The sequence below is a fragment of the Equus przewalskii genome, chromosome 25 (genome assembly GCF_037783145.1).
Source record: "Equus przewalskii isolate Varuska chromosome 25, EquPr2, whole genome shotgun sequence".
Lineage (NCBI taxonomy): Eukaryota > Metazoa > Chordata > Mammalia > Perissodactyla > Equidae > Equus > Equus przewalskii.
Window position 1 is genome coordinate 6,358,960 of NC_091855.1, and position 23,969 is coordinate 6,382,928.

General features: G+C 41.6%; 1 protein-coding gene and 2 long non-coding RNA genes across 8 annotated transcripts in view; 1 reads left to right on the plus strand and 2 right to left on the minus strand.

Moving 5' to 3' along the window:
- Positions 1 to 273: 273 nt before the first annotated feature.
- DAAM1 (dishevelled associated activator of morphogenesis 1) overlaps positions 274 to 23,969 on the plus strand; it is a 160,620-nt gene continuing 136,924 nt past the window's right edge. For 2 of the 6 annotated variants that reach the window (XM_070594148.1, XM_070594151.1), the window contains exons 1-2: positions 286 to 647; positions 13,952 to 13,996. The gene's annotated coding sequence lies outside the window, so the exon portion shown is untranslated. Of the gene's footprint in view, positions 793 to 13,951; positions 13,997 to 23,969 lie in introns of all 6 variants that reach the window. The other 4 variants (XM_008534762.2, XM_008534765.2, XM_070594149.1 and 1 more) reach the window with 2 other exon arrangements.
- Positions 2,369 to 6,131, minus strand: LOC139079394 (uncharacterized). Its single transcript, XR_011533000.1, has 3 exons — positions 5,997 to 6,131; positions 5,313 to 5,397; positions 2,369 to 2,492 (listed from the first exon to the last, which is right to left on the minus strand). It is a non-coding gene; the product is annotated as an uncharacterized lncRNA (long non-coding RNA).
- On the minus strand, positions 8,053 to 23,661 carry LOC103560587 (uncharacterized). The gene is made up of 3 exons (XR_547232.2): positions 23,442 to 23,661; positions 22,317 to 22,424; positions 8,053 to 9,174 (listed from the first exon to the last, which is right to left on the minus strand). It is a non-coding gene; the product is annotated as an uncharacterized lncRNA (long non-coding RNA).

A 23,969-nucleotide genomic window follows, 5' to 3' on the forward strand; every position in this document is an offset into this window, starting at 1 on the left:
CTCACCCTCGGGGACGTGGGGGAATTCCAGGACCGCGCTTAACCCAGAAACCAGCGCGTCCTATTAATTAGGTGCTATGCGTAGGGAAGGCAGTGAAAGGCTTAATCTTCTCTCTCCAGCTGCGGCCAAAAGAGCCGGGGTGGTCAGAACTGCCTGGCCGGTGCGCACTAGCCCTGGACCCCTCGCGGCCCTCAGAGCAAGAACCGGGCCCAGGGGAGGTCAAGTCAAAGGGCACGACCGCAGGGCGCCCCGCCCCCTCCCCGCTCTGTCCGCGGCTGGGCTTCCGAAAGACCACCGCTAACACTGCGAGGCTGGAGGGCGGGGAGGGGGAGGGCCCCGGCGGGGGCGGGACTAGGGGCGGGGACGAAGGGGCCGAGCATTACGTCGGGAAGGGTAGTTCCGCGAACGCCAGTAGCGTAGGTACCCAGGCTCCGCTTGAGAGATCGGGACTACACCTCCCAGGAGTCTGCGGGCTCGGTCGCGGGGTCCATGCGCAGTGGGCGCCACATTGTATCCTATCAGGCGAGGAGAGGGTGATGTCACCTGCGAGTTGGTAACCTACGAGCGGCTGTGAAGGAAACTGTTTAACCGGATCCCATTGTACCCGGAGCGCAGAGCCGCCTTTCCAGCATGCAGGGGCTGCTCAGGTAAGGGGGACGCGCCGCCTCGCCCGCCGCACTCATTCATTGAGTGGCACCGCGCGGTGGCGCGGGGGTGGGCGCGCTTCTTGGCACCGGCGCTGAGTTCCCGGCGCGCCCTCTCGCTGCCTCCCCGGAGCTCCCGGGCCAGTAGGTAAATATTAAACCCGTCCTTCAGGTTGGATCTGGGTGGGAACGGGACCTAGACAGCTCCCGGCTGCCAAGCTGGGTTTGGGAAAATGGCTGCAAGCGCCGCGCAAAGCAGGGCGAGCTCAGAGGAAGGCGCCTCCAAGGACAGGGGTCCCTCCCTCCTTTCTTTCTAAGACGCTCGGGTGCCGAGAGAGCCGGCGGGGTACCACTCGCCGCCTTGCTGCAGACACCCCGGGGCTGGGGCGCTGGGGGTCGTGGCCTCGGGTGGGAACTGCGGGCACTGCTGCTGTCGGGAGCTGCTGGCCCGGGAGCCTCCGAGAGGGAGAATCGTGGACTCGGAGGTGGCGACGAGGAAGGAGGGACTCGTTTACCCGCCAGCGTCGGAGCAGAACCCCCAACATCCTTGGCACCCTCACTTCAAGCCTCATTCGAAAGAAATGGGGTGACTATATTTCAGGCAAAGTTGGAAGCTAAAGATCTAAAAGAGAGAAGGGAAACCCGCGCTGCGGAAGGAGCAAGGTGTTGGTGGACAGCGGCGAGGGGAGGCTGTGCTGCCTTGGGACCGGGTTCAAGGCGTCGCAGAGCGCTCCTGCCTCCCGTCCCTCGGGCGAGGGCGCATTTGGGGCCCCTGCACTGATTGCTCCCTCGACAAAGAGCACCTGAGTTGGGGCGAAGCCTGGAGCCCTGGGATGGGAGGTGGTAAGGCCGTGCGGGGTGTTGAATAATCTGATGATAAGGCGCACTGTGGGGCAAGAGGGCTGGGTAATCGGGTTTTCTCAGCTGAGGCTGAAAATCCAGCTGCTTGTGATCCGCTTGCCCTCGGACTGGAGACGTGCGTGAGGCCCGAGAACTCTAATGTAAAGTCCTCTTTATTTCCTTTCACTGTCCCTAGCACCCTTATTCTTTCGCTTACTCACTCATTCATCAAACCCTGCTAGTGGCTCTGTTCTCAGGTTGCTCACAGCCTGAGGTTGGGGTGTTCTGTCTCTTGCCCCCATAAAATATTTTAGTGGGCCCGGGAATAGATGCTTAGACTCCATCCTCTACCTCCTCATCTCCACCCACGGGAGAGCCTCAAGAGCAAATGCCACCCGTGACCGTTTTGCTCCCATTGAGCTGGTAGTTTCTTGAGGCTGGGGAAGGACCTAGTGAATCGAGTGTAGTTTGTCTGCAAGATGAATCCCGTTGCCATGGCGACTCCTGCCGTCGGAATCTTAACTGCTCGCACTGCTGTTTCGATTCGATGTGGCTCTGCGGGCAGCTGGGAGGGCGTGGCCAGTGGGTGTGGTCAAGTGCTCGCCCTGGGCCCAGCTGCTCTCTCCTCTTTTCAGAGCCCAGAGGCTCTCTCCATTCTCTTGTAACTAGCTTGGACACAGTTCTTGGATCCCTTTCCTTCTCGCGTGTCCATTCCTGTCTCCCCGTCCCTCCCCAGAAATGATTGTTTGGAGCCTTTTTCCTGAGGCAAACTCTCAAAATTACAATTGAAAGATCTCCTTCCCTTTCAGGCTGGCTGCATCATCTTCCTAATAAAGTCTATTACAGCGTTGGAGGCGGCTTTCTCAAGGAGGGAGCTCGCCGCTATTCTGCAGGAAGAGAACTCCCCGGCCGCCAGTAACGGTCCTCAACTGGCACTCGGTGCAAGTCCCGGGAAGTTTTTAGGGACAAGTAAATGACTCAAATTGAATTCTGGTACACAAGGGATTACTGAAAGAAAATAAAATACATTAATACAGCGTATTTAAAACATACAAATTACATATGAATTTTAATTCAAATATCAAAAAAAAAGACTCAAATTTCAACTTGACCCTCTCTTGACACAAGATACTTAGCGTATGGTCAGTATGGTTCTCACAAAATCTGAAAGGCTGCCTAGAGGATGCAGGACCTTGAGAGTGAAGCCGGCTGCGCTGGGATCTAAGAGGCCTGGGTCCTGCTCTGGCTCTGTCATTACTGGCTACCCGTTCTGGGGTTAACCCTTTCCCTCTGGGGGACTTTGGTCATTGGTGACGTGGGAAGAGATATAGAGGGTTTCCTAAGGTTGATTCTAGGTATAAAAGTGTATATAAGACTAGGTATAAAAGACTCTGAAAGGACTTGTTCATTGTCTTTTATTTTTCTCAAAGAAATCTGAAGATAAGAGTTTAAACCCAGCTTCTGACACTGTGGCATTGGGTTCATGTCTCTGAGTCTTACTTGTATGGATGGCAAATAGCCTGGCTCTTGATGGCAATCCTTCAAAGTGGGCAAGGCAGTCGTATTACTGTTTATAACATTGTTTCTAATATTACCACTGTTATCCCAGTATTTGGACTTCTATTTATACTTTTGTGTAAGAATTAATTGTTTAGGTTTTGCCTTGTTATAGATTTTCAATGAATGCAGTTATTTGAAACTTAATTGCATTAAATATAATTGAATTACACAAATACTTTGTTTCTCTTCTGTTTTCATTTCAGACCAAGGTGGATTATCACAGATATTGCAGTTCAGGGAGGAAAAGTGGGTATTTATGAGCATCTATGCATGTGCATTTGTGTGCAGGTCAATGCCTGGGGATGCTGTGTACCAGGTGGTTGACATTCATCATCTCATTTTAAGCAGGTGATTATATCCCCACTAGGAAACAGGATCAGAAGTTGTCACTCACTCTTTATGTTTGTCCTAGAACTTATCATTGACTGAAAATCTCCTTCAATTATCTGTTTACTTCTTGGCTTCCTATAATTCTGACACCATTTCCAATGTATGGAGTTTTTTCCCCACTCCCCTAAGGTCTTTGAGAGCAGGGTCTTTGTCTTGTCTATCCTTGTCTCTCCAGCATTTAAAGCAGTGTTTGGCCATTGGTAGGTATTTAATAAATATTTGTTGCATCAGTGTTAAGTTGTAGAGCCATAATTGGAGATCCAAGATCTATATTCTTTCTACCAATAGTTCTGTCATCAGTTGTAATATTCCTCTTAGCTTTCTGTCAAGCGGTTTCATCTCAGCATAAACCAAAACTCGTGTGTAGTATGTGACTTGTGTTTGAAAGAGAGAGATGTATTTCGTAATTATTTGCTTTTGGAATACATTCGCCCACATAGACTTTTTTTTCTAGAATTCTTAACACAATTCTTATTATCCCAAACCAGACATTTCTAGATTTCTCTCTATTGTACTATCCCTGGCCCAGATAACTTTCCCAGGAGGTGAATGACAGGAAAATAGGGAGAAAGACCAAGGCAAAGATGCGTAAGGCTTTTGTCAGGTCACCAGTGGCTCCCGAGGCCCCGTTTGGGTAGAAGAGCTGGACAATAGCTCTCTCATCTGGGCTGGAGTTGTTCTGTGAACAGCGTCCGTGGTTCCAGGCTGGCTGATGTGAGAGAGGAACGGGGGGAGACATTTGTCCAATATTTGTAGCATTCTGTTATAATCCAGTTATCATCCAGATTTTGTGGGTTTTCAGAAGTGTCAATGAGTGAGGAGGTGTGACCGTAAAGAGGGTGCGGTGGGTCGTGTCCTTGGGTGGTGCTTACAGAAGCTCTGTGAGTAGGTGCCAAGGAATTTGAATCCTGGCTTTCTTGCTTTGTGGACACGCTCTGGGTGTTAAGAATGCGAGTGTGTCTGTGTGTGGTTTTATTTGAGCCACTTTGTTTAAGAGGCTGCCTTTAGTGTTGGTATTATGGTCATCAGAACAAATAAGGTGTTTACAAACAAAACATAGTTAAGATCGAAAGTGTTTCATTTTGTAAATATTTTGGGGATGTTAAAGAGTGGCTTTGGCTTGAGAATCTTGAGGTCTTCTGTGAAATCACTTAAAAAGTTACAGCTGTTGGATCAGGGGAAACAAGCTTTTCCAACAAAGCTTGGTACCACTGAGAGCCTTAGTTGTTTGGTTCAGAAAATAATCATGGCTTGTCACTTCTGTGGGGCCCTCCTTGGCTTTGTGTTGTGCTCGTGGTATCTCCAAGTGTTAAATCTATCCTTGTATTGCAGGAAACAAGGCAACTTTGCCAACTTAGGTTAGCAAACTTGTTTAATGAAAATCCTTTTTTGTTTTGTGATTGATTTTTCTTCTTTGGATAAGGAACGTGGACTACTGTCACTTATTTTGGGATTACAATTTCTAACTTGGTAATGTAGGAAATCTTGTAAGTGAGCGTGTATCTTAAACACTCGCAACATCAGTTCTTGGTTTTCCCAAGAGCTCAGTTTAGAGACAACCGATAGCACAGGTGCTATTGAAGAAATCGGCAAGGAGGGCGGTTTCTGTATGTCGGCAGGAGGCTGGGGCTGAGGATACCTCCCTTGAAGTTACATTCGCTCAGCAACTGTCTTCTTGTGTAGATTGTGCTTAGAGTGGCTGAGAGCGGCTGATAGAGATTGGAATTGAAAGATGGATCTGCAGTGCCCTCCCCTTCCTCCAAACCACCACTTAGTACCCCCACTGAAAGAGGGCCGGATGAACATGAGCTGCAAGTTGATCTTGGTGACCTACATTCCACTCTAGCAGACTATTTCTGCCCCGGAAAAAGTGTTTACCTTTTATTTTCTGGTGTCCTTTCCACTGTCCCAGGATCAGAGAAGTGAGCATTTCAGAGTGAGTTTGCATTCGTAGCACATGTGTCTAAAAAGGAATTAAATGTTAAATCCTAGGAGCACAGCAGCAAGCGTACAGAGTGCCAGCCAGCCCCATTAATCCGAGGTTACCAAACACACCCTCAGCTTTGGTGAGCTTATTTTCCTTGTTGATGTTTAAGCGTGCCTGGTTTTCTTCCCTGTCTGTGACTCTGCAGTAGTGGCCTCCCTCACCCGGAAGGTGCACTCTTCTGACGTCTAAATTCTCGTGCTTTCAGATCCAGCTTGAGTACCATAGCTTCCAGGAAGCCTTCCCTGCCTGTCCTTCAGCTTTCACTGCCCCCTCTGCTCCTTCCTCCTGAGAGCCCTTAGCCGGACCTCGCAACTGACCCCTTACAGCTACTAGTCAAGGTATGGGAGGTGCTGACCTTTGGCCAGACCCCTCCTAATACTTTATATGGGCGTAACCATCGACTCCTCACAACAACTCTGTGAGGTGGGTACTACCATCACGGTTTTATAGCTGAGGAAACTGAGGCACGAAGAAGTTTAGGAACTTGCCTGGCTCAGGTCACATAGCTAGTCAGTGGCAGACCAGGTTAGGGACCCAGGCAGCCTAGTTCTTTACACCCTACACTATTGCCTTACCTCTAGTTTCTTACGTGTTACATTCTTTTCTCTCCACCGAGTTGGGAGAATCACAACCTCCTTTGCATCTCTTAATTCTGAAACAGTGCTGCGTCAGTAACTGCTGGATTGATTAAGAGTAAAAATGCTTCTTCATTTAATGGTTTCTTATAGATAGTCTGATTTTCTGGAACAGAAAGTGTTGCACAAGATTAAAAATGTTGCATTTGCGTGTTTGAATGATAACTCGAACTCCCTCCTTTTTGCTATGTGAACAATAAGCAAATTATTTGAAAGAGGAACGGCTCTTATATGCCATCTCTAAATTGATTTGGAGTCTGTCCAGCATGAGACCCTATTTGTTAACTGAGATCACTTTTGAGTAGGTTGAATCTTTTATCTGAAAAGCCCTTCTCCCTGGAGCGGGGCCACGGAAGCGTCCCTCAAGAGTTAAGAGGGCCCATAGCTTCTTAGCTTCCCTCCTCCCTGTTGTGTTTTAACATGAATTGTGAGAGCTCTTTTGAAAAGAAAATAATAAAATAATGAAAACTTGAGCAGTTGTCAAACATGTAATCTAATATTGGGTATCCTTAGATATCAAAATAAGCTTTTTTTTCCCCACCTCAAGAGAGAGATTTTTATTTATTTTTACAGTGGAGCAAATTTGGTGCCAAATATACAATTGCAATTCTTTTAAACCGTAGCCATGCTATTGTGAATTAAATGTGGAAAACTAGGGAAGCAAGTTCAATTTCTAATGTAGTTAGTGTCATTTCCTGACTTATGACAGATCTTTTCCTTTTGGCTTAAAACTGGATATTGTGCCACTTTGATAATATTTAATGAAGACAATTGACTCAAACACAAACCGTGTCATTTAGGGAAATAATAGGAAAGTTATGCCCTAACAGCATATCGTCAGGAAGGGAAAATGAAAACAAAAGTCTTGTTAGCCGTTAGACTACCCAAACATACTATTCATTCAACAGACATTGATTTCAGGAGCTTTTGTTTATTTATTTTTTCCATTCATCTTGTTACACTTCCTATGTATGTCATTCACCTTTAGTAATAACTTGAGCTCTTTCTGCTCTATAAATTGCACCAGGATTTGAGTTGAAGGTTACTTGTGTTTCTGCCAGGTACGCAATTAGGGTCACCTATTAAACTGGTCTTTGTCCTTTTCATTTCTGAAAAAAATATCTTCTGTGCGATTAGCGAACTTTGCCCATCTGATGGACTTTCTGAATTTAGACTTCCAAAAGTACACAGCCCAGATCTGAGCTTTAGGCATTGTCTGCGCAATACAGATGCCCATCTTCTGTTTTCTGAGATGGGTTCTTATATTCTGGCCTGTTGGCTAAGCTCAGTTTTTTGGTGACATGCAAACCAGGTCGGGGTGTGGGTTAGCTTTGCCTTGTTTTGGAGCCGCAACTGCACGTGCAATTCTAGTTGCCCCCCTCTACCCCGCCTTTTTTTTTTTTAACTCATCATGTTCTTGACCATAAAGGAGACTAGACAGTATGCTGTGAATATATCAGTGCATAGCCATCAACACTTGGGGCAAAAAGATGGTGCCATATTACAAAAGGAACTGATTTCAGACCTCGTGAGTTAGAGGCAAGGCTTTGTCAGCAGTTTGCCAAGGAACTACGTGCTTCTGACAGATGTCCTCCTGTGAAGAGTGGGTCGGGATTAGGGGCAGCTCCCTAAACTTTGCCAAAGCCCCATAGTCTTGGTCTTTTCCCTTCTTGGGGGTGTAACGGAAGCCATTGGTGTGTGTTTTGATGCCACATAAATCTTCTGCAGATTTGCACCCTAGAAGAAGGGTGAGGATGATGGTCAACGTCATTCAGCAAGTGAGTTACATTGTTCATATGTGTATAGGCTTAAATTTGTATTTGTTTCATAGAGATTTGGTAAAACTGAGCAGTGAAATGTCAAGACACAAGTTAAGTTAGTACCTGCAGTTCTGAGACAAGAGGGTTAGACTAGAGACCCTTCTAAATCCTGAGAATTTATTGCAAAACTTATTGTAAAAAGTTAAAGAAAATGAAATGGACAAATTAAACCATTTGAAGGACTGTGCTGCATTCTCTACTTTATTCTTGAAGCTTGGCGAAATTGTGTATACAGAAAATATCATATGGTTCTGTCCAAGGTCAATGATTCATTTTTTCTTGTTTAAAAAATGCATTTACAGTTACCCATGTTAGTGGTTGTTATTTGGTTTAGGATGTTGGTGGCAAAAGAAACAACAGTAACATTTCTCTTTGTTTCCCATTCTGCTTGTTTGTGGCAATCTTGTTTGCCTTAGAGCTACTCCCCCAGCTCCATTCTGCCTTGCTCAGCTCTCAGTGGTAATTCCAAGTCAGAGTCAGAGAGGATGTGGAATGAATGGTGCTGGAATTGAAGGTCATGGCTGAGACTGCATCATGTTCTCAGAAGGTTCAATGAAGGGCCTGCCATTAAGTTTTTGTACTTTTAAAAATCAAGAATAGAGAATTGAATTGGACTAGAAAACCTCTATGACCCATTTAGGGCTTGACATTCTGTGAGTAGGTGACACCTCCAGCTACAGAAGTTCCAGGAACCATGGCAAGATACTGCTTTGCCTGTGACTTTTTCTGCTAAGAGATTGATTTAAAATTAAAAACATATGTATTATTTTTAGTTTGACCCAATTTCTTTCAGGCTGTGACTGAAGCTGCCTTTCTTCCATACTCCGCCTTCTCCTGCTGTACTCCTTGGACTATAACCTGTGTCTGGAGGACCACTAAACTGCTTCCTTGCCACTTCTCTCACGCCTCTCTGTGGCAGAAGGAGGTTGTTCCCAGTCGGCCAGGTTGCATATGAGGGGAGCAATCACTGGCCTTACAGGGACGCATATCTTCCCCTTTAACCTCCTGATTTAGGATGGAGCAGCCGAGAGAGCACAGCTTACATTTTAATTCTCCCAAGCTCAGATTGTTTTTCCGATGAACAAGTTGGGGAAGTAGGTGGAGGGGAGGACAGAGGGAGTTATTGGATTTCACTTATCTTATCATTTGTTTCCCTCCGGATCGCCTTTGTTTATACTGTCTCTTCAGGCCAGGAATTCCTCCAGCAGAAAGCACGCATACACGTGGGGATGTTCAGATCCGGCTTCTTCCTTCTTGTGTTCCCTTTGCTGACTTGGCCTTCCTCTCTGCAGCCTGATCTGAAACGAGGGCTGGAGATATTTAACCTGCTTTTAATTCTTCCATTATGTGGAAAAGAGTTCTTAAGACAGTGACTTGGGGCAAACGTGTTAATGATTTTTCTAATGGGGAAGAAGGATGATGCTGAGTAGGTTTAAATTTAACATCCACTTGTAACCTGTTTATGTCGGTTGAGGGTTTAGTCACAATGTTTGATACCTTGAAAGGAATCCGTTTGCCTTTTGATTGCTCTTGCAATTGCACAGAGGAAAAACAAACACCAGTTGATTTTAGGTTCAGATGTGGCAACTCCTTCAAACTTACTGGACCTCTGTTTCCTCATCTGTGAAATCATGTGAAAATGCCAAAATTTTATGAGAACGATATCACCTTAAAATAACGACCTCGTTTATATGGCATTGTGTAGTATTGATGTACTATCCACTGGGTTCCCCTAGAATGGAGATTGTGAGGGGGAACTCTGTGTTTTTACTTTTAGAGCTTCCAGTGTTGGCCCCTGCTCTTGGCACAGTGTGCCTGAGACCCTGTTCTTGGCTGGAGCCAAAGATCTGATCTCTAGTCTCTTCTCCTTAACTGAACAGCTCTGGTCACATTCCCCAGTCTTGGGGCTCAGGAAGTTCTGTAGGATGTAAGGCATGAGGCTAGCCACAGTGTCTTTGGGGGATCATCCAGTTCTGTTTAAATTGATGATCGCTTTGAACCGGAGTTGGGCCACCGTTGACACACAGGATGGACGGAGCCAGCTGTTGTCTTTGGTTTGGCCGGCACAGTATTATTTTTAAAAATGGAATGATTTTAGTGAACATTTACATTCTGATTTGTCACAGACCTCACCACACACTGATGCCTTATCCACAGCCACTTTGTTTATGTGATATTTCCTTGCCTTCTTGGCCTTTGAGTTTGTTATCTGTATTTGAAACTAAATTATGATGAGAGCCTCTTCAGGCATTTATCCAGCAGTGGGCTGGCAAATACTCTAATCCAGGGTTCCTCAACCCTGTTGGCATTTTGGGTGGGATAGTTCATTGTGGGGAGCTGGGCTGTGCGCTGTAGGATGTTGGGCAGCATCCTTGGCCTGCACACACTAGATGCCAGTAGCACCCTTTTCCCAGTTGTAACAACCAAAAATGTCTCCAGACATTGCCAGATGTCCCCTGGGGAGCAAAATCGCCCTGGTTGAGAGCAAGCTGACAGATTTTGGATACCCTGAGAACTTTAAACATTGCACCAGGTTTGCCTATTCAGGGATAAATTGGGATTCATCTGGGAAACTGAGCCACCCTGCTGTTTTTATTTATTTGGGCAGTTGGTTAGAGCAAAGTAAAGGTCAGTGGATAAGACCTTTCAGGGTCACTTCTCCATTCTTCCATGACCACTGCCTAGGAGGCCTGCCACATTTTAAGGACATGTTCCTAGTCTCCACAGGGGACTCTGTGAGACACTGATGCTGGGTCAGGGCAAGCCCACCACAGCTAGTGGGTAAACAACTTTGAAGCCCGTGGCCTGTGTTGGTAGGTGAGTAATGTTATCTGTGGATAAGGAAGATGAGGCTTAGGGGAAAGTCACCTCTGTCATTATTGTCAAAGGCCAAAATGCTTAAAAAAGGGGGGAGGGCCTTCACCCTTTAAAAATGGCAACTTATCTCAAATCAGCGGTGTGGGAAGAGCTCTGAAAAGGATTAACAGAGTGATATTTTTTTTTTTCTCTTTCCCACACAAGAATGTCTTTAAAACTTGACTCTCAAACTTGGGCTTTTGGCAACACTCAAACTTGCCTTGCTTTTCAGAAAAACATTGATACGATTTTCAGTAGACAAAGGGAGAATGTTGTGAAGTTTTAATTAGCCAACCCAAGCTCAGTTCTTGAGCGACTAATGCAAAGATAAATGCTTAGAGAAGCATGCAGCTTCAGTTAATATAAACCCAAGTCCCTTCGCAGAGGGTCAGGTGGGCCTTCTGGAGGGCTCCATGCTCTTCCTCAAGGCCGTGTGTTGGTTCTCCACCCTGGATGGGCATCAGAATTCCCCATGGTGGATTTAAAAAGGAGACACTTAGGGACTCTGATTCAGTAGATCTGGGGTTTGGGCCCCATCGCCAGGATTCTTCAAGCTCCACAGGTAATTCTGACATGTAGCCAGGACTGAAAACGAGTGGGAAAGCACAAGATCTTGCATTTGGGCAATGTGGTTAAGTTAAAGATGTGTGCTCGGCCTGGATGGATGGCTGGGTAAATGCCCAGCTTTGTTTGTAAAAATTTTGTGTCTTTTGGTATGAATATTTTTTTACTCCTCTAGAAATTTGAATTTGTAAAATCTTTTATATGTGGTGTAGTATGTATGGTCTAATACATGGAACCTAATGCTTCTCATAATCTTGAAGCTTTATTATATTTTGGCAGATTTTACCGAAAAACTTGGGGAAGTTATCCTCTCCTTTTCAAAATGCTTCCCTGGGAGGATCAATTTGCATATTAACCTATTGTTTAAAGAAAAGGAAACATAAACCACCCAATCACAAATTGCCAACACCATGTGTGCCCTTGAGATAAAGCGGGCGGCAGAGTAGTAGTAAATACTCTTACTAGCTTCCATTCTAGGAAAATCTAGATCCTAGAAAAGATCTGGATATTTCACAGCTAAGTTGAACTCAGTGAGTTTCCCATCAGGCTCTTCTCTGGCTTCACAAAGTGGGGTGAATTTCTTTGTTGTAAGTTTCCTTCCTTGCCCTGTGCCGCCCGCCATGGAGGCCACAAAGCCCCGGGGTTATAACTGCCAAAGGTGGGAAATAGAATAAAATGCCTCCTTTTACTTGGATTTTACTTAGAATTTCAGATCCAGATTTCTATCAAGCATAGCAGGGGCAAGGGAAGAACTAAGTTTTACGTGAAAATATTATACTGGACGTTTCATGGACTATCTCATAAGCCATGGAAGCACCATCTTAAAACATCATTCATTTGGCATGTGAAAAATGTTTTAATGTTGGATTTGAATGTTTCAGAATGCTATTTTAAATCCCACATTTTTAAATTTAAAATACAGAACTTTTGTTTTACTTAAATAAAGCTCAAATCATCTTTTCTCTTCAACTTCTGAAATAAACAAATTACGTTGTGCAATAGATGAAGAGTCTCCCCAGTGAAAGATTCTTCGCTTGCATTGGCAAGTAGTTTCATGTTTTGCTTATTTGGATCATGTCCATGTTTTCAAAGGAATGTTCACAGCATCAGTTATAGGAAGCAATACTCTATAATCCCAAATCACAGTTTTTCTAATATTTGTTGTGCCCTAGATCAAATCTTCCCTCAGTTCTTTTCTTCCCTAAATGCTGATTTTCAGTCTCAGATAGCCAATGTTATGTAGTATTAGAGGAAAATTTGTTAGCATAACATGATAATAGAGAAGAATGACAATTAAAAAGAAAGATAGAGGGGCCAGCCCTGTGGCCTAGTGGTTAAGTTTGGTGTGTTCCACTTTGGTGGCCCAGGTTCAGATCCTGGGTGCAGACCTACACCACTCGTTGGTGGCCATGCTGTGGTGGTGACCCACATACAAAATAGAGGAAGACTGGCACAGATGTTAGCTTAGGGCAAAAAAGTCTTCCTCAAGCAAAAACAAAGAGGAATATTGGCAACAGGTGTTAGTTTAGGGTGCATCTTCCTCAGCAAAAGAAAGAAAGAAGAAAGAAAGAATACAGGATTTCTTTTTAGGGGTGATGAAAATTCTAAAATTAGTGGTAATGGTTACATAGCTTGTAAATATACTAAAACCAATAAACTGTACATTTTAAATGGATGAATATTATACTATGTGAATTATACCTCAATAAAGCTGTGATTTCAAAAAAAGACATGCTAGGGGGCAGCTTGGTGGTGCAGAGGTTAAGTTTGTATGTTATGCTTTGCTGGCCCAGGGTTTGCCAGTTTGGATCCTGGGTGTGGACCTACGCACTGCTTGTTAAGCCATGCTGTGGCAGGTTGTCCTACATATAAAGTGGAGGAAGGTGGGCACGGATGTTAGCTCAGGGCCAGTCTTCCTCAGCAAAAAGAGAGAGGATGATTGGCGGCAGCTGTTAGCTCAGGGCTAATCTTCCTCAGGAAAAAAAAAGGGCTAAGAAGAATCAGACTAAGTACAACCTTAGAAGCAAAATTTTAGCCCATAAGGACAATATCTATGACTTACTTTTCCATTTATTTTCTACATGCACATTTTAATTTTTCCTCTAAATAAATAGATATATAATATGGATAAAGAATAATTGTGGGGCGGGCCCCATGGCTGAGTGGTTGAGTTCGTGCGCTCTGCTTTGACGGCCCAGGGTTTTGCCAGTTTGAATTCCGGGCGCGCACATGGCACTGCTCATCAGGCCACGCTGAGGCGGTGTTCCACATGCCACAACTAGGAGGACCCACAACTAAAAATACACAACTATGTGCTGGGGGGATTTGGGGAGAAAAAAGCAGAAAAAAAAGAAGATTGGCAACAGTTGTTAGCTCAGGTGCCAATCTTTAAAAAAAAAATGAATAAATAATTGTGATAATTCCTTAATATTTATGGACCAGCTGAGACATGGGAGACTTTGTTATGAAGAAATTTTTGTTGTAATGGAATCAGGCTCGTATTTTTCTCATACCTCCTAATTGTGGACTAGGGCATTAAAGAATGGAAAGCTTCGCACTGTTTTATATCTACTGTGATCATAAACTAAGGTTTTGGTGATACATTTGGCTTAGTCACAATTTGCTTTAAACTTGTTCCATCTGATTATTTTGCAGGATTTTTTCTACTGTAGAAGCCTTCACCCTGTAAAGAGCACTCAAGTATGTAATCTTGCCTGTAAAGCTAACTGTGTGTGTGTTGGATCAGGAATATTTCATTTATAAGGGATTATGTAGCTCAAGGTTTCTCAAATTTGGATTCACGATCCTTTGAGAAACCCTGCATTAAAAGTTAAATTGCTGAATGTTTAGGTACTCATGTGGGCCAATGGGATCGTAAACTCATGCTGCAGAGGTCGGCTTTGAGGTACTGCAGTGCTATTCGGGTATAAGATGCTTATCCAGGCATATTAGTTTTATGGCTGCGTAACGGATTACCACAAATTCAGCAGCTTAAAACCTCGCCAGGTCAGAAGTCTGGGTGTGTTGTGGCTGGGTTCTCTGCTCAGGGTCTCACCGAGCTAACACTCACCTGTCAGACCAGGCCGTAGTTCCCATCTGGGGCACAGGGGATTCTTCCAAACTCACTGGTTGTTGGCAGAACTTATTTCCTTGTGACTGTAGGTCTGACAACTGCTAGCTGTTGGCCAGGGACTGCCTTTAGCTCCTAGAGGCCACTCACGTTCCATGCCAGATGGCACACACTGGCAGTTCACAGCGTGGATGTTTGCTTTCTTCCAGGCTAGCTGGAGGACATGTCTCTGCCTCCCTTTTTTGTAATCAGCCAGAGAAAATACTAATTTTAAGTGCTCACCTGATTAGCTCAGGCCCACCCAGGATAATCTCCCTTTGACCATATGGTGTAACATCATTATCATCATATCCATAAGTTCCACTCACACTCAGGGGTAGGGAGGATAGTATGAGGGTCACTGTAATGAGAAGGTCACTTAAAGTTCTGCCTATCATATCAAGTGACCGAACTTATGCTGATATATTGTAGATGATTAAGTCGAAAATACAAAATAAAAAAATGGATGCCCCTCACAGTTAGGCTTCAGGACCCCCTCAGATTTATTGCTTTCCATGCCTACTTTTCTTATTTCATGTAGAGAGAAAATGAAGACTAAAAAGAAGTTATATCATTGAAAATTTCTTACACACACACACACTAATATGAGAATCCTCTGTATACACCCACAGCTTTACCAATTATCAGTTCATGACTAATCTTTCATTTCTACCCTTCACTATTTTCCATCAACTCTGGGATTATTTTAAAGCAAATTCTATAAATCACATAATTTCATCTGTAAATATTTTAGTATTTATGTCCAAAAATATCAGGACTCTCTTTAGAAATGTAACTAGATTGACATTATCATACCTAAAATAATTTAAATTCTGTCTTTAAAATCACCAAACATCCAGTCAGCTTTTAAATTTCCCTGTGACTTTTTAAAAAGTTTGACCAACTCAGGATTCAGATAAGTTTCATACATTGTGGCTTTTTATATGCCCCTTCCACCTCTTTAAATCCTGTGCAGTTTTTTCCCTTGCAGCTTACTTGTGAAAAGAGCTAGATTATTTGTCCTGTAGAATTTCCTACAGTCTGGACCTCATGGGACAGCATCTCTCTCTGTTTCCCGTAAATTAGTTAAAATGAAAATAATTGATACTGTGGACTAATCTGATCACTAGAGGTAGAAAAGCTTATTTGGTAAACAGAATATATAGATATAATTTACTAGATTCATGTGTGTATAGATATTTAGAAAAGTATTTGGGAGTAGAGCAAATATGTTAGGATTTTCAGATTCCTATTATTGAGAGCAGTCTAAGTGTTATATACTTACAGTGCATTATTTAGTTCAATTTAAATTCTTATAGAAAATATGCAGTATATAGATTCATTAAGTGATACTTGGAATTGTTTAGTTCTTTAGCCTAAGCATTTTTGTTAAATCAGATTTTAGCTTCCATAAAAGGAAAAACAAATTCTTTTTTTTCTCTTTGATTGTGGTTGTAATAGCTCATAATGTAGTCAAATTTCAGTTGTACGTTATTATTTGTCATACACCATATAAGTATGCCCCTTCACCCCTTGTGCCCACCCTTCACGCTCCTCCCCCAGTAACCACTAATTTGTTCTCTTTGTCTGTAAGTTTGTTTATATTCTGCACATGAGTGAACTCATACAGTGTTTGTCTTTCTCTGTCTGGCTTATTTTGCTTAACATAATGCCCTCAAAGTCCATCCATGTTGTCATGAATGGGACGATTTCGTCTCTTTTCATGGCTGAGTAGTATTCCATTGTATACATGTACCACATCTTCTTTATCCAGTCATCAGTCAATGGGTACTTGGGTTGCTTCCACATCTTGGCTATTGTGAATAATGCTGCAGTGAACTTAGGGGTGCATAAGTCTCTTTGAATTGTTGATTTCAAGTTCTTTAGGTGAATACCCAATAGTGGGATAGCTGGGTCATATGGTGTTTCTATTTTTAATTTTTTGAGAAATTGCCATACTGTTTTCCACAGTGGCTACACCAGTTTGCATTCCTGCCAGCAGTGTATGAGGGCTCCCTTTTCTCCACAACGTCTCCAACATTTGTTATTTTTTGTCTTAGTGATTATAGCCATTCTAATGGGCGTAAGATGATATCTTAGTGTAGTTTTGATTTGCATCTCCCTGATGATTAGTGATGTTGAGCATCTTTTCATGTGCCTATTGGTCATCTGTATATCTTCTTTGGAAAAATGTCTGTTCATATTCTCAGCCCACTTTTTGATTGGGTGGTTTGTCTTTTGTAGTTCATTTGTGTGAGTTCTTTATATATTATGGAGATTAACTCCTTATCAGATATATGATTTGTAAATATTTTCTCCCAGTTGGTAGGTTGTTTTTTCATCTTGATCTTGGTTTCCTTTGCCTTCCAGAAGCTGTTTAGTCTGATGAAGTACCACTTGGGAAAAACAGATTCTTAAGGAGGAAGTTATTTCAGTTTTGAGTTTTGGAAAATAACCAGATATTTTGTATTGTGAAGATTATGAAATGATTACTTTTTTATAGTAGGGCTTTGCTAGTTATTTCATATCTGTAGGCTCTCCAAAGACGTGTCCTTTGTCCTCAAAGAACAGGATGTATGTTTTAAGTCCTCACCATTAGAATATTCTATTTTAAAAAATGCAACATGTCAATCTTTAAAAAAAAAAAAAACACAAAAATCGCAACTAGAAGGACCCACAACTAAAATATACAACTATGTACTGGGGGGATTTGGAGAAAAAGCAGAAAGGAAAAAAAATAAAGAAGATTGGCAACAATTGTTGGCTCAGGTGCCAACAATTTAAAAAAAAAAATGCAACACTTAATTTTGTTTTAAGAGAAGAATTTTATATGACTGCCATTGAAAGAAAGTAGAAGAGGTTACCTAATTTAAATTGTGTTTTGGAGGAAAAAATAGCATTGGGTTGAGATAAGTAAAAGCTTAATTAAGATCATAATAACTTAGAATAGGGGACACAGAGCTTTTTCTGTAAAAGCCAGATAGTAAATATTTTAGGCTCTGTAGGCCATGCTGTCCCTGTCAAGTATTCAGTTCTGCGGTTGTTGTAGGAAAAGCAGCCAGAGACCATATGTAAACAAATGGGTGTGGCAAGTTGGGAAGAACCGACATCTTGGCAATGTTGAGTCTTCCTGTTCATGAGCATGGAATCTCTCTCCATTTATTTAGTTCCTTGATTTTGTTCATCAGAGTTTTATAGTTTGCCTCATACAGATCTTGTACATTTAAAAAAAAATTTATAACTAAGTATTTCATTTTGGGGGATGCTAATGTAAATGGTATTGTGTTTTTAATTTCAAATTTGACTCGTTCATTGTTAGTATATTGGAAAGCAATTGACTGTTATATGTTCACCTTGTATCCTGCAACCTAGTTTTTTGTAGCTAGTCTTCATCAAGTTGAGGAAGTTCTTCTCTATTCCTAGTTTACTGAGAGTTTTTATCATGAATGGGCATTGGATTTTGTCAAGTGATTCTTCTGCGTCTATTGATATGGTCATATGATTTGCCTTCCTGGGATAAATCCCTTTGTTTGTGGCATATAATTCTTTTTATACATTGTTGGATTCAATTTGCTAATATTTTATTGAGGATTTTTGCATCTAAGTTCATGAGAGATGTTGGTCTATAGTTTTATTTTTTCCTAATGTCTTTTTCTTGTTTTGCTATTAGTGTAATTCTGGCCTCGTAGAATGAGTTAGGAAGTATTCCCTCTGCTTATATCCTCTGAAAGAGATTGTAAAGAATTGTAAAGATTGTAAAGAATCCTTAAATATTTGGTAGAATTCACCAGTGAACCCATCTGGACCTGGTGCTTTCTGTTTTAGAAGGTTATTAATTATTGAGCTTTCTGTTTTTATTAGTGTTATGGCCTGTATGCAGAAACTGATCTGTTTGTAGGTAGTTGATACTAAAGAATAATTTCCAAAGAGTTTAAAAATAAGATTCTCAAAATTATAAAATAAACATGTCAGCAGTTTTATTTAACTCATTATTTTGTTTTCTTTTTTTTTTTTTAATAACAGCAAGGCATTTTGTAAATTCTTTTTTTTTTTTTTTAAAGATTGGCACCTGGGCTAATGACTGTTTCCAATCTTTTTTTCTTAAGGATTGGCACCTGGGCTAACAACTGTTGCCAATCTTTTTTTTTTTTTTCTGCTTTATCTCCCCAAACCCCCCAGTACATAGTTGTATATCTTAGTTGCAGGTCCTTCTAGTTGTGGGATGTGGGATGCTGCCTCAGTGTGGCCTGACGAGCAGTGCCGTGTCCGCGCCCAGGGTCCGAACCCTGGGCCACCACAGCGGAGCGTGCAAACTTAACCACTCGGCCACGGAGCCGGCCCCTAGAAAATTTTTTGATTATAGATTATCTACACTCTTTTGCATTCTCCCAATGAAATGTTGTCATAAGTGTTTTTCATGTTATTAAAACTTTTTTTATTGTGGTAAAAAACATAAAATTTACCATCTTAACCATTTTTAAGTGTACAGTTCATAGTGTTAAGTATATTTACGATGTTGTGAAACAAATCTCCAGAACCTTTTCATCTTGTAGAACTAAAACTATACTATTGAAATAATTCCCCTTTGCCCCCTCCTCCCAGCCCCTTGAAACCACTGTTCTAATCTCTTTATCTATGACTTTGACTACTTTAGATACCTTATATAAGTGAAATCATATAGCATTTGACCTTTTATGGCTGGCTTATTTCACTTAGCATCAGGTCCTGGAGGTTCATCCATTTTGTAGTGTGTGTCAGGATTTCCTTCCTTTTTAAAGCTGCATAGTATTCACTGTATGTATACTTCACGTTTTGTTTATCCTTTCACCCACTGATGGACATTTGGTTGCTTCCACCTCTTTGCTATTGTGACTAATGCTGCTGTGAACATGGGGGTGCAAATATCTCTTTGACACCATGCTTTCAGTTCTTTTGGATCTAGACCTAGAGGTGGGATATACCCAGAGGCTGCATCATATGTAGTTCTACTTTTAATATTTTGAGAAACTGCAATACTATTTTTCATAGCAACTGTACCATTTTACATTACCACCAACAAAAGTGCACATTGTTGCCAACATTTATTATTTTATTTTATTTTTTAAAGATTTTACTTATTTCCTTTTTCTCCCCAAAGACCCCCTATACATAGTTGTATATTCTTAGTTGTGGGTCCTTCTAGTTGCGGCATGTGGGACGCCGCCTCAGCATGGCCTGATGAGCGGTGCCATGTCCACGCCCAGGATTCAAACTGGCGAAACCCTGGGCTGCCAAAGCAGAGAGCAGGAACTTAACCACTTGGCCATGGGGCTGGCCCCATATTTTGTGTTTTTTTGATAGTAGCCATCCTAATGGGAGTGAGGTTATTAAAACTCTTAATAAACTTCTTAGATGGCTGCATTTATTTCCATTTTATGTGCAGTATAGGTAATCATTTTCTTAATGTTTTCCCATTAAAATTATTATGAACATCTTTTTCTTGTTTCAGATTATTTTCTTAGGATACGTTCTTAGAAATAAAATAAATGAGTCAGAGTATATAATTTTAAAGTTTTTTGTAAGTACTGCCAAATTATCCTCAAGAAAGGCTTTGCCACTTGACACTGTAACAGGGTATTAAAGCATCTTTCATTTCACCCGTATCTGTGTTGAGTATTATTATCTTACAATTATCTGTGATTGAACCACTGGCAAATGCTATGACATTGTATTTTAATTTGCATTTTTAAAAATTTGTTAAATAGAACTTTTTTCTCCAGGCCATTTCCATTTTTCCCTTCTCAGATGGCCTGTTTGCCCATTTAAGTCTCAAAGTTTTACAGGTCATAAAAGAGATTAGTTAGCAATGCAAATATGAAGCTACCAGAACTTTTCATAAATATAGTAAACAATCATGAAAACCATTAGAAGGGAACTTACGAGATCTCCAGGGGTGTTTAAAATGACCTAAAATATTTCTCTGTGATTGAGGGTCTCTGTCTGCAGATTTGCATAATTAATTATCCTAATAAGTCCTTTCTTCATTATCTGGAGGGAAACTTTAGGTCAGTCAGCTCCTGTCATTTTATGACCAGTTTGCATTTCCTGGTGTGCCTCGGTGGCTTCTTGATGTGGCTTTTCCGCTGATAGTGAAATAGCTACAGAGAGGGCATTTCTGAAGGCGGAGAGAACAGGCAGATGATATATAGTTTTTCCATTGGCCCGAACATGTTTGGAAGACTAGGAGGTAGAACAATGAAATAATCCAAATATTATGAGGAGGGAGGCAGAAGTTTACATTAGAGTGGTTTATGTGATAAAAGAAATGTTATACCCAGTACTTTCTGTTTATAAATGATGTCTTAAAACAGATACTCAAATGTTTAGCTAAAATATTTAAAGCATTGCCTATACAGCCCCTACTATTACAAAAATGCCGTACGCATCACAGTCTGATTGTCTTCATGTCACTATGTCATAAGTCAGTATTGGGGGGGAAATGGGTTTTCTCCTACCTTAGTGCTTTAGGTTTTGTTCTAACTTAAACAGAATAATCCTCTTCCAAGCTAGAGAGAGAGGTTCATGTTTTGAAACTAATTTTAGATGGTTATGGTAACACAGTAATAGAATATAATGTAGTGTTTCCCACCACATTTTAGAGAAGACCACTATAATCATGGTTCTGTTCACTGTCTTTTTTTTTCTGGGACTCTGTTTTGAGGTGCTGCAGCTGTCTGTCTTCATTTAAGAAGTAACAAACAAACAAGACGAGAACACATCCTGTGGAGCTTTCTGGTGAGGCAGGTGGCGGCAGCTAGTCCCTGTGCCTTAGTTGAGGAGATGTGGTTCGACACAGGGGCGTAGTGGCTGTTACGAGAGGATTTCAGTGCAAAAGTGACCTTCTTCTTCCTGAGACATCAATTCATGTCTTCCCAGCCTGGAAGAACGGATATTTCTTCCTAGCTCATTTGTTAGTTCCTAGACAGCATTCACATCACAGGTGGTTTGGCTCATTATAAAATTGACTGATATAGCAGAATTTCAAAGAGTACCAAATGCCTTTCCGAGACTCAGATACTTCACACGTTCCATGGACAAATGACACCTCCAATGTAAAAGGGACCATCATATTTTTATCTTAATTTTCTATAATGTTTTCTTGACTTGAAATAGCAAAATCTTTTTAATGAAATGTCCTTAATATGAAACAGAATAGCGATTATAAAGCCTTTTATTCTGTGGCTGGTAAAGTTCTAGACTAAAAGTATTCAAACGTACTTTTCTTGTTAATGATAAGGACTTCCGTACTATTTTATGAATTTACCTAAAAAACTGATTTAAGAAATATAAAAGATTGTCATTTTCAGATTCAGCCATTCCCTTTTAATTCTTATTATAAAAGAGTTAAGTGGTATATATGACTGATGGATTCGTGTTTTATAACTTACTTTTTATGTAGGTTTCATTTTTTTTTAAAGGTGTTGGTCCTAAATGGTCCTACCGAGATTAGCAACAATTATTTGGTTTGTGTTTACTGAGATTCTCAAACATATAATTTATCTTGTTCTGTTCTGCTGAAAAAACACTTTTAATACCCAGGCTTGAAAATGACGAAGTATAGGTCTGTATTATAGCAATACTGCTATAATTTATTTAGAACAATTACCCAGTTGACAGGCATGAACTTTTTTGAAGTGGAATTTTTTTTTATAGTATTAGATGGAAAGCCCTTATATTATCAGTTGTCCCAAGGAGAACTAATACAAGTAATTAAGTCAAAATTTCAAACCACACATTATGGCTCATGTAGAAAACTCTCCAGTGAGGGAACACAGATTCTTTAGCCTGCTATCTACTTGCATGACTTTGGCCCACAATCTCTTGGGCTTCAGTTCCCTCCCATGTAAAATGGAGAGGTTTGGATTAGCTCACCTGTTCTGATGGATTTGTTGTCTCCAGTGGCTTCTAAAGGAGTCTAACATTCACTGTCTGAATTGACCCTGGAAGTTCTGCATCAGAAATTAGGATGACTCCTTAGACCTGGCAAAATGGAAATCTGGAATGAGTGATTCGCCTAATAATAAATTTAGTGGAATGACAGAATCAGAGTTAGAACTCAGCCCTCCACTAACCATCACATCTTAGATGATTGTCTGGCATAGCCCTGGATGTCAGATACGCGTGTCCCTCCCCCACTTCCTATTCCCTCCACAGCTGTGGCAGACAGTGTTTATCTAATGCTTATCTAAGGTGACATTTCTTTCCTACCCAGCCTGGACACGGCCTCAGAATCCTTCTAAAAGCAGCATTCTAATAGCCACAGCTAGTAGAAGGGAACCTAACTAGTTTGATATTGTAGGTAGTAGTGTCTTTAAAATAAAAAAGGGCACTGTCAGTTTTTTTAAAGAAGATTTACCTTTATTGTTTAATTCAAGTGGAATATTGTTGCTTTGTCTTTAGCAGTGGTTCCCAATGTGATGATTCCTTTTTAATTTAAAAAAAATTATAGATTCCCACATGCTCATGAATTCAAGTAGCACTTTAAATGCATTTCAGTTTTATTAATCACAGCATATAAATTCATTTGGAAAAATGGGCAGACATATCTATGTAAGACATTTACATCCTTATGAAAGAAGGACCCCCTGTAATACCTTTGCCACCTCCCCCCCCGCCCCCCCGCCCCCCCGCCCCCCAGCCCCACCTACCAAGAGTCAGGCATTAGAAACCATTACTCTATATACCACTCTGACTTTTTTTTGGTTTCAGTTTGAATTTTTTCAGTAAGATTGAGTTTTAGTTTTAAGAGATGTCATCAGTGGTTTTCATGGTATGTGCTGTTGTGTCCCGATTCCAGGAGGAGCCTCAGGGGAGAGCCCCACCCCCCAACCCCACACCCATTCCAGCTTTCACCAGCCTGTCTGCTTGGAAGTCTTCTATATACTGGGGTTCTCCATGAGAGAACCATCATTTGGATAAAGGGTTCACAAATTTAAAAAGCCCTGAAAACTCATGATACTCCCACTTTCCCATTTTTATACAGTGTTTCGGGGTTACCTTATTAGTTAACAGTGGAGCCAGGATGAAGACCTCGATTGTTTGGTTGCAGGCCACTCTTCACCCCCTACCCGAGCTGCTATTCACAGGACCAGTGGAGGATGTCAGCTCGCCAGCTGGGAGTCAGCACATACTTATATGGAAAGAAAAATTGTTTACATTGTAATACCAAGAGACTCAAATCTCTTTCCACCCTTGAATAAAAGTTTATGTGGTGTCCGTGTTTGCAAATGTTTGCCTCGTTTGGGTGTGGACTTCTCTCACTGCTTGGGGTGGGTGGAGGGATGGTGAAGCTTTTTTTTTAAAACTTAATTTTATTTTAAAACGGTAAAGAGTGATGCCGTGGGCAGAAGACTGTTTCATTTCCCTTTTCTCCCTGTGCTGTGCCACTTCCTATTGTGTTTGTGACATGCTCTGCTTTGTCAATTTAAGCACTGTCCTAGCAGAGTATCCGGTCTCTTTCCTGGATTTTGCTGTCTGATAAGACAACCTCAGGGCTCATTTCTCTGTGGTGGTCACCTATTGTCT